Raw genomic sequence first — 14,483 nt, forward strand, 5'->3', positions numbered from 1 at the left:
TCAATCTGGTTTTTACTAATAGAAATATATTTGTCAAAGACCTAAGGATGTGCTGTTATCTGGAAAAAGGGATTTATAAGTTAATACGATAAAGAAGATGGAGTTGAGGAAAGGAATTTTGCTAACCTAAAACATTAAACAGACACTGAACAGCAAAATATGACAAAATATTGACTTCTCTTAGAAAAAGTCTGAGCATTCAGAACTAAACTATAACAGTGTACAAATAGTTCCTGGAGTTCTAAAAAAATTCTCTCTTAGATCATTTACAAGTTGGTTTACCCACACCCCCATTGAATATCTATGCATCTGCCACGCACACCTCACACCAGGGATGCACGCTGATGGACAGTCAGACAAGGTTCCTGTATCCGTGGAGCTGACGACAGCAACGAGCAGCACGTTAGTACACGTGCTCCACAGGACAGGGAGAGGCATCCATGGAGTAGGCTTTAAAGACAGTCTGGCTTTAAGGCGTTTACAATAAATGAAAATGGTAAGTATTAAAATGAGCTAAAATTAAGATAATCTCATACAGTGACGAGAAAGGAATGCTAGAGTGGAGGTGAGATGTTTACGGAAGGCTTCATCACCGAGCAAGCAGAGCCCTTCAGGATGAAAGGGAACTAAGTGTGACTAACTCGGTGTACGTGGAGGGACAGAAAAACACATGGCTGGACTGTGAGACAGAGGGCCCCGAAGTGTAGAAGTGGCAGAGCACAAACTACAGAGGGCGTCACAGGCCCCTAAAGGAGCTGGATTTTATTCCCACTCCTCAGAAAGCCACTGCAGGCCCCAAGCCTGGGGTGACAAGAAGGGATCTAATTAAACCTAACAGCTTCTTGTTTAGAGCACAATGTTTCCAAGTAGAAATAGTGTTGCGAACAGTGGTGCTGCGCCTTCATTCAGCTATAGTTTCTCTAGGTCAGGTGCAAGGTAGTGATGAGGAAAAAAGCAGGGTGTCCGACCTTGGGCACACAGTCTGGAGGAGGTAAGAACAAGCGTCTCTGAACAAATGATCACAACTGCCATGCTTACAGGAGTGGAAGACGCAGAATGCTGCGAGTGGCCAGGGCAGGCGTGGCTAACCAGGCGGGAGGAGTCCGGCACAGACGACCTCACAGAAGAAGACCTGAGTCTTCCATGACAGGCAGGCCTTCCTTAGCGCACCGCCCTCAGTGCAAGACCCAGACCGCTGGGGGGACACAAGACAAGTTAGGGGCTACCAAGAACTCCTTCTTTTAAAGTATATATGTAGGATTAAAGTAGAATGAAGGAAAAAGTTAACACAAAACATGCAACTGGTACTCCACAGGTATTGCTTAAATAAGGCTTTATTAAGAATTTCAAAGGTGCAAACTTACAGTTATAAAATCAGTAAGTCCTGAGGATATATGCACAGCATGGCAGCTACAGTAAATGCTGTACATCATAATGGAAAGTTGCTAAATCTTAGAAGTTCTCATCATAAGAAAAAAAGGCTTCATCACTATGTATGGTGACAGATGTCACTAGACTTACTACAGTGACCATTTCTCAGTGTATACAAATATCGAATCATTACATTGTACACCTGGAACTAATAATGTATGTCAATTATACCTCAATAAAAAAAGTAATAGAAAAAAAGAACTTCAATAATTTGGTTTTCCCACAACTAATGAAAATGTGGTAGTCTAAATGTAAATGTGACTTCAACATGTGGGCTGTGCGCTGTGTGTGTGACCACCCACCGTGAACTGGGGTTAAAAACTTTTTTTAGTATCAACTTTTTTGCAGCCTTTTGTATATTCCCCCAAAGCAGCTTTCACCGGAGATTTTGAAAAAATTCCAAATACTCTCCACTTAGTTTCAAAAAGTAATGAAATTTTCCCAATTTGCTTTCTCTTTCTATACATGTGTGCGTATATGTACACTTCATGAGCCATCTGCAAAGTGCTGAAGATACCGTATCTCACCTCTAAACTCTTCAGCTGCTATCTCCTGAGAGTAAGGGAATTCTCCTAGATAATCACAATGCCACCATTAAACCTAAAAAAAAAAAAATCAACAATTCCTTTATTTATATCACCTATTATCAGGTACATAATTTTTAAAAACGTTAAGTACAAATGGCTTTGTCAGGAACCCTACTGAAGGAATGTATTTTAATGAACTGATTAGACTTATTACTACTTTACTTCACTATTTTATTTTTTAAATGTAATATAATACCTCATAAAATTTAAAAGTCAAATGTTTAAAAGTCAAGTTTAAAAATATTAAAAGAATACTTGTGGTACTCAAATATGGCAAAAGGTATGAAAGGGGTACCTGTGAGATGGACGTTTTGGGAGCACACCTTAGTGGAAGGACCCTCTAGGCAGAGGACATGTGCAGGGAAGGCTCTGGGATGCTGGGATCTCAGTGCTGGAGGGAGGGCATGTGAGAGCGCGGTGAGCTGAGCAAGCTCTTCAAGGATTCTGTGTACTTTCCTGAGGAGTTTGGACTTTACCCTGCCAGTAGTGGGCTTTTATGTGATAAAATCAAGTTTGTTTAGAAAGCTCTATGTGGTCAGTGTATTGGATGGACTGAAGTGATGACATGGGGGGACCATTTGGAGGCACTAGGACAAGGTTTTAATTTTTTACTACAAAAGTTTAACATTTTAGTTATAAGGGTTGAAAAACCTGCTACGCTGGTAAATAAAACAAAAATGGTAAAAGTAAACTAAGTTTATCTTGAATGTTCCCGTTGTAGAAATGCAGCTTCCAAGAAAGACAGAGTCAGTAGAGACTTAATAATTCGGAAGGAACCCTGGCCACTTCCAAAGGTTCAGCGTTTCATGAAGCTGGCTCTTTTTGATACCTAGCTTCACTCTCCCAAGAGGCCTTCCTTTTCCATGGCAAGATTCACCAGTGGAACTAATTTTATGCTGATCAGTCACAAAATAACTTCCAAGGAGACCAATGGGAAAGAGGTGGGATGCAGGACAGCAGGGTTCAGGTCCACGGGGCACCCCGGGGCGGCTGCAGCAGCTCTGGGAGGCTCTGTCCCCACCAGCTCTGCCGGGAGAAGGCAGAGGGAGCACTGGGAGGCCCAGGGGCCGGACAGAAGGCTGGCCCTTCTCCCCCTCCCACCAGGAGAATTTTAGCTTTAGTTATTTACAGACTGGGCTCCTAGAAAGATTTCATTTGAACAAAGTTTTAAAAATGGCCAGTGAGTCAGAACTGCACATTCTTAAGTCAGGGGTTAATTCAAGACTTAAGACTGGTGAGTTCCAGAGGAAAGCTGCCGGGGGACAAGACTGACACCATCACCGAGGAGGGAGGGGAAGAAAGGGGCCTGGGCAGACAGGCCAGCCACAGGAGCGGCAGCACTGGGCCAGAATGGGGACTCTGCTTGGGGCCTACGGATTCTGAGGGGCCAGTGGGGCATCAAACCGACGAGGACCAGAGAGCAGAGACATATAGGGGCCTGAAGCTCAGCAGAAAGCTTTAGGAGGGCACAAGGGCCAGGTGAAGTCTAAACATGGATGAAACCAGAGGGATAGATGCAAACCGAGAAACAGGGAGGGTCTGAAAAGGTCACAGAAGGCAAAAAGAAAAGGGTCTGCCTCCAGACTGGACTGAATGGAGCCACCCACACACAGGCACACCCCAAGAGACGCTGCCTTTGGAGCAGTCTGTGTCCAGGAGCAGAGAGGCCCAAGGCTGGACTGAATGGCGTGGCATTCTACAGGAGGGCAGGGGGGCAAGAGTAAAGCAGAGGGGCTGGGAAGCAAATGAAACATTGCACAGAGGGTCTAGGCCTGAAGGCGCTGGAACACTGAGAGAAAAAGGAGGTCACAACGAGGTCAAAGATGAGACAGGGAGAGTAGGGAAGCCTCTCAAGGAGGCTATGGAAAAAGAATACCACACCAGAACCTAAGATTTCATTAGCAGAGTCATTCTGGAAAGAGCTCCTTTCAGACCAAGTTAATAGGAAGCCAAAATCAGGGTAAAGGTCAGGGGTTGGGGGACCATCTTCAGAACCCTGTTGGGCCTTTAAGCCCTGGGTCTGGCTGAAGGACTCCTGGAGTCCTCCTCAAGCACACACTGCAGAGGAAGGAGACCCCCTCAGAAGCGGAGGCCAGAAGAGCCCACCCAACCCTCTGCCTCCCTTGGCACAGCTACTGCTGGCAATAGGGTCTGGCAACAGTCATTTAAAGCTTCTCTCCATCCACCTAGGAGCCCCTATGTGCCCTTAAGGAAAACCAGATGCAGATAAAGCCTAAAAGCAGATCTAAGTCTGTTTCCCAATTTGTGCCATGTTAGTTATACTAACAATAATAAAAACTACACATATTTTACATGTAAATATAACTCATGACTGAGGACTAGAAAGCCATCCTTAAAAAGGGAACAAAATGAAAATGGTAAGCGTTTATTACATTAAGAGGTCAAGGAGTTTAGGTATCATAAATGACCATAAAAACCAAAACAAAACCCCCAGTTTCTCAAGTTTCTAGCTGTATTTCCTAGACCACTTACCTCTGTCCATTTTACTCAATAATAAAAATAAACACTAATCAAAGGAAACCATATTCCTGGGAAGACCACCTAGAGAATGTGTGTTCCAACAGTTCACTTAGAAACTTCAATTCTTATTTTAAAAATTAACAAACTGACTCTGGCATATAAATAGGACTTTTCAACATATTTAACTGACATTCAAGAGTATCACTGGCACACAATGGGGGTAGAATGGTGTGAGCAATGGGCTTACTAGTGCCCGAAACTGATGTCTTCAGAAAAGCCTTATGAATCTAGGAAACAACTAACCACTCTGATTTTCTTAAGAACTGAGCAGTAATTTATGAGACCAAAAATCAGGCTTCAAGACATTCTTTGTCAATTCTTCAAGGGTTTCAAGAAAGTCAAAGTACCCTTCCCAAGAAAGAAGCAGGGGGTGATCAAGAGGTGATCTATGGTGTCTGCCTTCCCCTGGGGAATGAACAGTATTCAGGCAACACTCTCCATGCTTACTACCCTAATACAGGCATTGAAAATAATAATAAAAGCCTCTTTAGCCATTCTGACCGCTAACTGATCAATACGCAATCCTTAATTCTGTCAACCTGCCTTCTCTCTACCTTGACTGGACATCTTTATTTCAAAAACACAGAGCTAAAGTAATACAATTAACTATGTGGTATCATTATTATGCAAGTTACTGAAACGCTTTAAATACTTAATAGCTTTCCATTAATACAGAAGTGAATGAAATATGGCAAACCCGAAGCAGGGGAATGCATGGTTGCATAATCATACTCTCAGATAGATGAAGGCTTAGCTACAATTTGAACACAAACCTTTCAGGGTAACTCTTTTGGGTAGAATGCTTTCACTCAGGCCTACACACACTATGATGGCATCCTCGGTCCAGAACGGTCTCTCCATCCCTATGCAAGTGAGACCCCAGGCTGCAGCGACCTTTCTCTTTCACTTTCCCTGTCTCCCACCCAGCTGTCACACCCTGCGCTTCCATCTCTCCCTGTCACTCCAGTGACCAAGTGTGTCGGAACTGCAGATAAAGAAAAAGGAGCTGGTCCTCAGAAGGGCACCTGCAGAGCTCCTCCCAGGGAGGTAAGTGAGTCCCAATGTGCAGGGTTCTGTGACTTCTATTTTACCTGCTGTGGAAACATTTTTAAAAATGTATTTCCTCAAAAGAAAATTCCAAAACACTGGCTATACCATGGATGACCCCTGAGGACACATGCTAAGTGACATGGGGACAAACACCCCATGACTCCACTCACAGGAGTATCACTATGGTGATATGAGAGAAGTCAAATTCACAGAGACAAAAGGCAGAATGGGGGAAGCCAGGGCTGGGGGAGGCAGGAATGGGGAGTTAAGGTTTAAATACTTACAGATTTCAGTTTGGGAAGATGAAAAATTTCTGGAAATGAACAGCAGTGACAATTGCATAACATTATGGATGTACTTAATGCCACTGAACCATACATTTGAAAATGGTAAATTTTGTTACGTGTATTTTACCACAAGTAAAAAAATTAGACTTTTAAAAATAATGAAAATTTACTTCACCATCATTTACCATGTTCTGGACAAGTGATATGCTAGGCGCATCTGTGTTATTATGTAATCACTCCAAGGTTATTTTATAATGACATGAATGAAATGAGCCAAAATGGTGTCTTAAATTTATAATTCCAAATTATCATATACTACTTTTAACATGGAAAAGCACGTTCCACAGGAAGTGACCCAGAAGAAAGAACACTAGCAAAAATTCACAGACGAGAAAGCACTCTAGTCGGGGTGGCAAATTAATGTGAAAAGAAATGAAAAACCATGGGGACCCTCAGGGAGCCTTATCACAGAACAAATATTACACAGCAGTCACCTCAATACTTCTAAACTATTCAGAGTTAAAAAATAATAATAATTTGGATTCAATTCAAAGTACTTGTTGGTTAACACTTTAAATTGAATTTCAGCAGGAAAAACTCTTGCAGTATTTTAATAATTGCCACATTTCTTGTCTATCTCGTGTTGTCTTTCCAAACACGTGGCTGTCCTGCACTTGTAACTCACACAGGTTCTCCCCACTGCCCTATGGGACCCCACGTGGCCTCATTTCCCTTCCTCTAGATGAAGAAAAGATTATCCAAAAGGTGCCTGCCTGCATGCAGCACTGTATACATACCCCGTTAGCAACAGCCTCTCCCTGCACAACCAAGGGCTTGGCCCCGACGTTACCCACCTACCAAATCACAAAGTTCAACAGGGACTTCCTATCTTTTAGGAACAATATATCGACTACATTTTGTTTCTTAATTATATCCCTGAGTAATCATCTAAAGACAAAGAGAGCTGAATAAGGCTATAAACATCCTCTTAAATAAAAAAGACTAGAAAATAATTATATACAAATCTTCAGGTGCGTCGGAGTTACAGGCAAAGGTTTACAATCGTACTTGTTAAAACTCCTGCAGTGAAGTCATAATTGTTCCACTAATAACTTGTCTTAGTTCTTATCCTCTCTCCCACTTTTGTAGGGTTTAAAAATGAACTTGCAGCAACCTGACTACATCCTTTCTAAGTTGTTTTCCAATGGGGATCCTATCATTTGAGGAAGCATGGAGTTGTATCAAAATCCCACTCCCCAGAGTCTAAGGTTCAAAATCTCCCAGGTAACCAAAATCCCCAGAGACTGCCACCCAATTTAACAACTATGTATAAGGAGAAATATTTTTTCAATTACAAAACATCCCGGTTAGGTAACAAATGCCATTTACTGAAAGAAAAATACCCTGCCATAACAAAGATGCACCATTTTACTGATACCTGTTCTTTTATTCTCATTTCATTTATTCTGAAATACTGGTTAAAAGGCAAATAAGTCCATAAAATGAAGTTTCTGGAAATTATTAGATAGAAAAATTTTAATATAAAAATTCTTATCATTCAAAATACCTGCCTACACAACGGTCTTCTGCTTTCTGGATTGTACTCATTTATTTAATGGGAACATAACATGAAATCATAAAAAAAAATAAAGTTCATCTCTTCCATAACCTTCAGAGTCAAATGATATCTGCTTCTATACCATCATTACCATCATTCTAGAACCAGGACCAATCTAGGTGCCACTGGGAAAGCAAAAGTACTCCCAGAAGCAGCAAGATTAGGGATAGGAAAAGTGATTTTAAAGAGAAAAGTCAGTTTACAAAGAAACAAATATCAAAAAAGGAAATGCCCTTTCAACATGTATTTTGTTTCCCATTTTGCATCTCTTTGCTCGCCATCTCTCAAAAATGTGATAAATTTTATGCTAAATATCCGATAATGCAAAAACTAAGAAATCTAAAAGAGACACCAAAAAAACAAAAAACAAAAAATAGTGGATTATCACTAAGTGATCAATTACCCTCTTGGCTAATGGTGTTATGAATTTTGGGGTAGAGTGACCCAAGCCAGCTGAGATGAAGGCCAGTCTGTTGGCTGGCTTAGCCACAGAAAAACAGCATTATTTAGCAGAATCATTTCACAAAAGAAAATCTTTGGACTTTGTGGACAATGACTGCATACATCCCTACCACAGGCCTTAGCCAGTTCCCAGTTTCCTATCACACATATGTCCTTGCGCTAAAAACACAGGCCTTTGCGCGGAACTAACAAGAATTTACTTACAACATGCAGCTACTCTCCTTTAGCAGAAACAAGAAAAGATACAAGACTATTATTAAAAGGCATTTAGGAAGGATAAGCAAATTAAGTACTTGCAACAGTGGAGAATATAAAAAACCTAACTTCCTGGGGTCTTAATGGTATCTTAATCAGGTTGAAATTTTTTTTAAAAAAATCACACCTGACATAATTTTTAGTTACCTTTTGTTTTTGCTTTCATCAGTAGAGTTTTAATGATTTGATAAGTCAGGAGAATACCCTTAATACATAAATCAAGTTAACTGCTGTCATTTAAAAGGTTGTTAAAGCTTCATGCGCACATTCTTTAATTCACTGAACTTTAAAAAATCAATTTTCATTCAATTTTCTCAGCAAATTCTAGGCTTTAAGAAACTGATTCATCTACTGAAACCTTAAACTCTGACGTGTTGGGGAACTTCATGATTCATTCTCCAAGTGTACTGCCTGCAAATATACCTGTATTCCAAAAATGGGAAGTAATAGATTAATAAGGGGCCTGTGACCCCAAGGACTTCCAGAACCACAGATCTAAGACTGCAAAGTATTGCCTCAGCTAAAAAGTGACCTTCTGACTGACAAGTCTCTGAGGTCAGAATTTTACTTAGCCTAGGTAGTAAAAAGCCTAAGAACTGTTACACAAGCATTCCGGATCATGGCAGAATGGACCATAACTCCAGGTGTACACATCTGTTGTCCTTCAGCCTATTATTATCGCCGCCTTTCACCCTCAAGAGGGTCCTGTTCTGAACAAAACTCACCAGTGGTGATGGACATCAGAATAGTGGCCGCCTTGGGGAGTGGGGAGGTATTTACTGGGGGAAGAAATAGTAAAGAGAGCCCTCTGGGAGGCTGAAAATACATCTTGACTAGAATGTGGTTATCAGGGCAAATACATATGTAAAAAGTCATTGAACTGTACTCTTAAGATCTTACTGTTAGACCTCAATAAAAAAATAAAAGTTTTCAAACACACTGAAACATGCTTGTCAATGTCTTTGTTTAGATAATAAACTACATAAATCGGTCTATAGTTCCTAAAATGATTTTTCCCCAAAAAATATTTTAATAAAGATGCACATTGTAAGCACTTTTATGTAAAATATCTCAAAATACATTCTGGGTTTTTTTTTTTTTTTAAGCTTTCATTTTAAAGTCTTCCAATTTTAGAACCGAAAGCATTTAGGAAGATGATCTATTCATTCTCCAACTCTGCAAATGAGGAAAGCCAAACCAGTAAAGGGTAAAACAGGTACCCATAAGAAGGCAGGTAGTGAATGACAACCGCAGAGACAGCACGGTGTCCTGACCTTGGGCCACTCCCGTTTGCACCGGGACGTTACTTTTCTGACACTGTGAACAAATCCGAACTCTGGATCTACCTGCGACCTAGAAGGATCCAACACATCCCTCAAAACACTAGGCCGACAGGCCGCAAAGAGCACACACGAAGACACAGCTTCCTTGTTGCTCAAGGCGGCTGGCAGATGAACAATTACATTTTCAGGCGACTCACTTGCGATGCAATCGAGTGGGACGTCCTAACAATGTGGCTCCAGGGGAGCAGGCACACCGGGGGTCTGCAAATCCGTCGCTTTCCTGGCGCCCGTGCGGGGTCCCTCGGGCCTCCGCAGAGCGGGACTCGGCGCGCGGCGGGCCGGCGGCGGCCCCCGAAACTCCCCTCCGCCAGCGCTGTCCCACCTCGTGCCCTCTCGCCCCGGCCCCGAAACTGACCGCGCGTTCGGCGGCTTCAGACCCAGGGACCAGCTGACAGCCTGAGAAAACTTAACGGCACGTCCATCCTTTCCGCGGGAACCCGCTTCCCTCTCGCAGGCGCCGCGGCTCCCCGCAGCAGGCCTCGCCTCAGCAACGGCTCGCCGCTCCACCGGACCTCCGGAGCCCCCCGGTCGGCGAGGACCGCGGCGACGAGCCCCACGTTCGCCTGCTCGGCGCGGGAGGCCCTGCGCCCCAACGTCGCCAGCAACCGGTGGCGCGGCCGCTGGACGCCGGCACGCGCGGCGCCGCACGCCCCGAAGTTCGGACCTCCGCGCCCCCGGCCCCGCTGCGGGTTCGCGCCGGCCGGAGCGAGCCCGGGGGGGCGGGTCCGCGAGGCTCGGCGGGCGGGAGCGCGGTCCGGGAACTTGGACGCCCGCGGGCCGCCGCCCGGCCGCGTCCCTCGCCCGGGCTCGCTAGGCGCCCGGCGCGCTCCCGCTCCCGGCCGGCCGGCGCGCGGGGCCTCACGAGGACGCGCGGGCCGCTCCCGCCCCGCCCCCGCCCGGCGTGCCGCCGCCCGTTGGCGCCTCCGCCCGCGTGCCCGCCCGCCCGCTGCCCGCGCGGCCCGGCGGCGTCCGTCGGCAAAGTTGAGCGGCCGCTGGAGGCGGGCGTCGCGCGGCCCCCGCCCCGCGCCGCCGCCGCCGCCGCCCGCAGGCCGCCGCGCGGGAAGGCCCGGCTGGCGGCCCCGCTCTTTTACCTGCCGGGAGTTTTCGCGCGCGCCCGCTCAACCGCGGGCTTCCCGTCTCGCGCTCGCTCGCTTTCTTTCTTCCCGTCTTTCGCTCCCAGCGCGGCGCCCTCGCCACCCGCCGCCCGCGCTCGCCGCGCGCGCCCTTCTTCCTGCTGGGCTCGGCGGAGCGGCGGCCGGCGCTCTCCCCGCCCCTCCACCCGCGCTCCGGCGGCGGCGGCGGCGGCGCTCCGCGCTCGGCTCATTCCAATATGGCACGCGCGCACAGCGCATGCGCCCGCGCCCCCCCCCCCACCCCCGCCCCGCGCGCCTCCCGGCAGCCCGCGCCCCTCGCGCCGCGCGCGTGGCCCCGGCCCGGCCTCCCGCGCCGCCGGCCGCCCTCCGCTCTCGCGCCCCGCCCGCAGTCTCTGCGGACGCCCGAGGGCCACGGCGGCGCTGCGACCCGCGCAGACTGCCCGCCGGGAACACGCGCCCCGGGGGCCCCGCGCCCACCTGTACGCGCCCGACCCCCGGGGAAGGGCCCCCGCGCCTCACCTCGGGCTGTGTACGGAGCGCGGGCACCCGGGGTCGCCGGTCGGCCGTGGGGCGCGCACGGATGCGGTCCGCACATGACGCCCCCGACGGGAGGGCACGGGCGGACAGGGACAGGCGCGTGTCGCCGCGGGATGGGGCTGCGTGCGCCCCCTGGAAGTGCCCCCTGCCTGCGGAGCCAAACGCGGGCCCAGCGCTGAAGTCCGCAGGCTTCTGCAGGAGGTATTCCCGGCCGAGCACGAGACGGCGGCGGATTCGGGCGGCAGAGCGCGGACTGGGCTCGGACCGACGCTCGAAGGCGGCTGCAGGCCGCCCCCCAAGCCGCATCCCCACCCCCGAGCTCACCCCTTCCCCAGCGAGCGCGGATGCCCGGGGAACATACCCTCCTCACCTGCTCGAGAAAGTTCCCTCGCTCCACCGAGACCCATCAGTGCCAGACGCTGGCCCGGGGAGGAGCCTCGGCAGGGCGCTGATGGTGCCTGCCCTTCAGGAAGGAGGCGGCTCCCCCACCGCCGCCGAGGGGGTCTGGGTGCTGGGCGCGGGCTCAGGCCGCTTCCCACTGACCTCACCCGCGCGCTGGCAAGTGTCACCCCACTTTACAAACTTGCTCAAAGCCACACTGATAGCTGGATTTGAATCCAGATTTTTTTACCGCCCCTGAAAAGACATTATGACTACCAGAAAGAAAGAAAAATGTGGGAAGAATAAATTATCCACAATGCTACTGCTGAATGTAACTTTTCACCCATAAAACCCTCCCCCTATACACATCTTTGCATAATTACAGCCACACATTCTCTTTTGTGTTACTATCACCAACATTTTTCTCTCGTTCACGATTCATGTTTAAGGTGTACAGATGCCCCCATGTATTCAGTCTCCTAATAGGGCACACTGGCTTTTACAATTGTGCACAACATATTTTTTAATTCTGCACTTGGGACAAATTCCTGGCATTTGAATAACCAGGTGGAAGTCTGTGGAGGTAGAGTGGGTGTGCTCCACAAGTGCCCTAGAACAGTCCCAAAAAGCTGCGGCACTTTGCCGCCACTCAGGACCAAATGTAAGGAGTTCGATACACATTTCTAAGCATCGGGTCCGTCCCTTTTTTGGTCCACCTTGCATAGTGTCTATCAGTAGCTCAAGGTTACTTTAGCATTTCTCATATGACTTTAAAATAAATGTCTTCGCTTACACCTACTATCTATCTGTATTCCCTATTCTGTGAATGATCTTGAACCTCTTCTAACTTTGAATAAGCATTCTGTATATTATAGATACCCCTGTGTCATCAATGGTGCAAACATTTCCCAGTCTGTTGTTCTCTTTTGTTTTATTGTCCTGTTCGATCTGTCATGCTAGTCCTTTGTAATTCTTTTATTGCTTCAGTGCTGGTAAAGTTAGCTTCCTTCCATTGGATAGTGTATTGTCTGCTCGTTTGCTAAAATTTCGCTTTATATTTAGTTATCTGATGGCTACCCCTCCCAAGTCTATTTTGCTGTGTGGAGTGAAATATGGATTTAACTCATCACCAACATCACCAGTTTTTATTGTTTATGCAGTCACCACTTACTAGATAATTCTTTGTTTAGTAAAATCCACTTTTATGCTAGGCTTTTGGTGTTGGTTGATGTATTTCTGAATTCTCTATTTCCTTCCATATACCCAATTTGAGCAGATATCATATGAATCTAAATATTGGTTTCTAAAATAGGCTCTAACATCTAACAGGGCTCGATTCCCCCCAGTGGAGTCTTCTTTCATTCAGAATATCACTTGATGTCCACACTGGTCTATGTATCCATACACAGTCTAGGTAATCATAGAGTGGTTACGAATACTGCCTTTGGAGATGGGACCATCCAGGTTCAGCACTTCACAGCCTGTGCACTTGGCGAGTTACTTATCCCCTGTAGGCCTGAGGATCTTGGTCTGTCATGCGGGAGTAAGAGTAACTCCTGCCCCACAAGGTCAGGGCCCGGCACATAGGAAATGCTCAGTAAGTGTCAGCTGTTTTACAGATACTTTTTGTTAAAAAAAAAAAAAAGAAGAGATTTTGCATGGAGTTGCATTAAACCTATGAATTAATTTAAACAGATCAAATGCTCTGTAATATTTCATTCTCCCAATCAGGCCATGTGCCATCCTTCAATGTATTCAAATATTTTAAAATTCAGACAGACACTGATTCCAGCATCTCTCCACTGCCTGCCTTCATGACCCTCGAGGAAGAGCAGAGAACCAGGAGGAGCAGCTGAAACGACCATCTGAGGGTCTGCCTTGGGCCAGCCCAGCAGGTGTAGGTTCTTGCACATGCACGAAATCTCCTTTGAACCTTGTAACATCCTTCGGGGTAGGCCATGGCATTCCCTATGGACAGAGAGGAGACTGGGAGCTCCCAGGTCACTCATGAGAGGCAGCGCCAGGCCATAAACACTGTGCTGGTGCCTCGATCACTCTGCTGCTTGGCAGTTCGGGTGGGAGTTAGTCAAAGAGGCCCCCCCGGAGGACCACGGTGAAAACTGACCTCTAGTCACGGCACAGCATTGCCTAAGAGCCTCAAAGGCTTCCCATTTGACTTTGAATAAGTCCCAAAGACTTCCTTTGGCCTATGAGACTGGTGCTGACCGTGCCCCAGCTCCCTGCCAAACTCACCTGACCACTCACCTGCTTGCTGGCTGCAGGGCAACTGCACCCGTCTCCTTTCCATCCCATAGGTATGCCAAGGTCTTTCCCACCTCGGGGCCCTTGCAGATGCTATTTCTGCTGCCTGGCACACTCTCCATCCCACTTCCGGCATCCACGTCCACATGGCTGGGACCGTCTCACTGTTCCAGGATCAGTTTAACGAGGTGCCATCCCTGCCCAGCCCACATCTAAACAGGTTCTCTCCGCCCTAGCTGTTTCTTCACAATTAGTATTTCTCATTTGTAATTGTTTGTCATTTGTTTAGATTCTGTGGCCTTGTGCAACCCCACAGACAGACATCAGTTCCCTGAGAGCAGAGATGAGGTGGCTAGTGGGTCAGCTGGCAGCATCCAAGACCAGAGCTTGGCACCCCCATGAGGCCCCCTGGCCACTGCCAGCTCTGTCTGCACGTCCCACTGGCTCTGTGGGCTGGAGGTAATAGCCCCTGTCCTCACTGACCATCCCACAGGAACCGCAACCCCTGAAGCAGGCCGGCTCCCTGAAGGTGGCATCCACTCAGGGTCTTGTTCTGAATGAAGAATGAGGGCCAGGCTTGGGATCTGGGACCCAGTGGAGCCCTTGGCCAGTTGCGTTCTGCATCCCCAGGCCCC

The 14,483-nt window shown here is 47.4% G+C and overlaps 1 protein-coding gene across 5 annotated transcripts in view; it reads right to left on the bottom strand.

The window, feature by feature from the left end:
- The window catches only part of SFMBT1 (Scm like with four mbt domains 1), a 108,093-nt gene extending 97,196 nt beyond the window's left edge, over positions 1–10,897 (bottom strand). For 2 of the 5 annotated variants that reach the window (XM_036994825.2, XM_036994826.2), the window contains exon 1: positions 10,666–10,897. The gene's annotated coding sequence lies outside the window, so the exon portion shown is untranslated. Of the gene's footprint in view, positions 1–9,711; positions 9,876–9,929; positions 10,367–10,665 lie in introns of those variants that run through there. The other 3 variants (XM_036994828.2, XM_073230714.1, XM_036994829.2) reach the window with 2 other exon arrangements.
- Positions 10,898–14,483: the final 3,586 nt, after the last annotated feature.

The sequence above is a fragment of the Manis javanica genome, chromosome 3 (assembly GCF_040802235.1).
Source record: "Manis javanica isolate MJ-LG chromosome 3, MJ_LKY, whole genome shotgun sequence".
In the NCBI taxonomy this organism is placed as follows: Eukaryota; Metazoa; Chordata; class Mammalia; order Pholidota; family Manidae; genus Manis; species Manis javanica.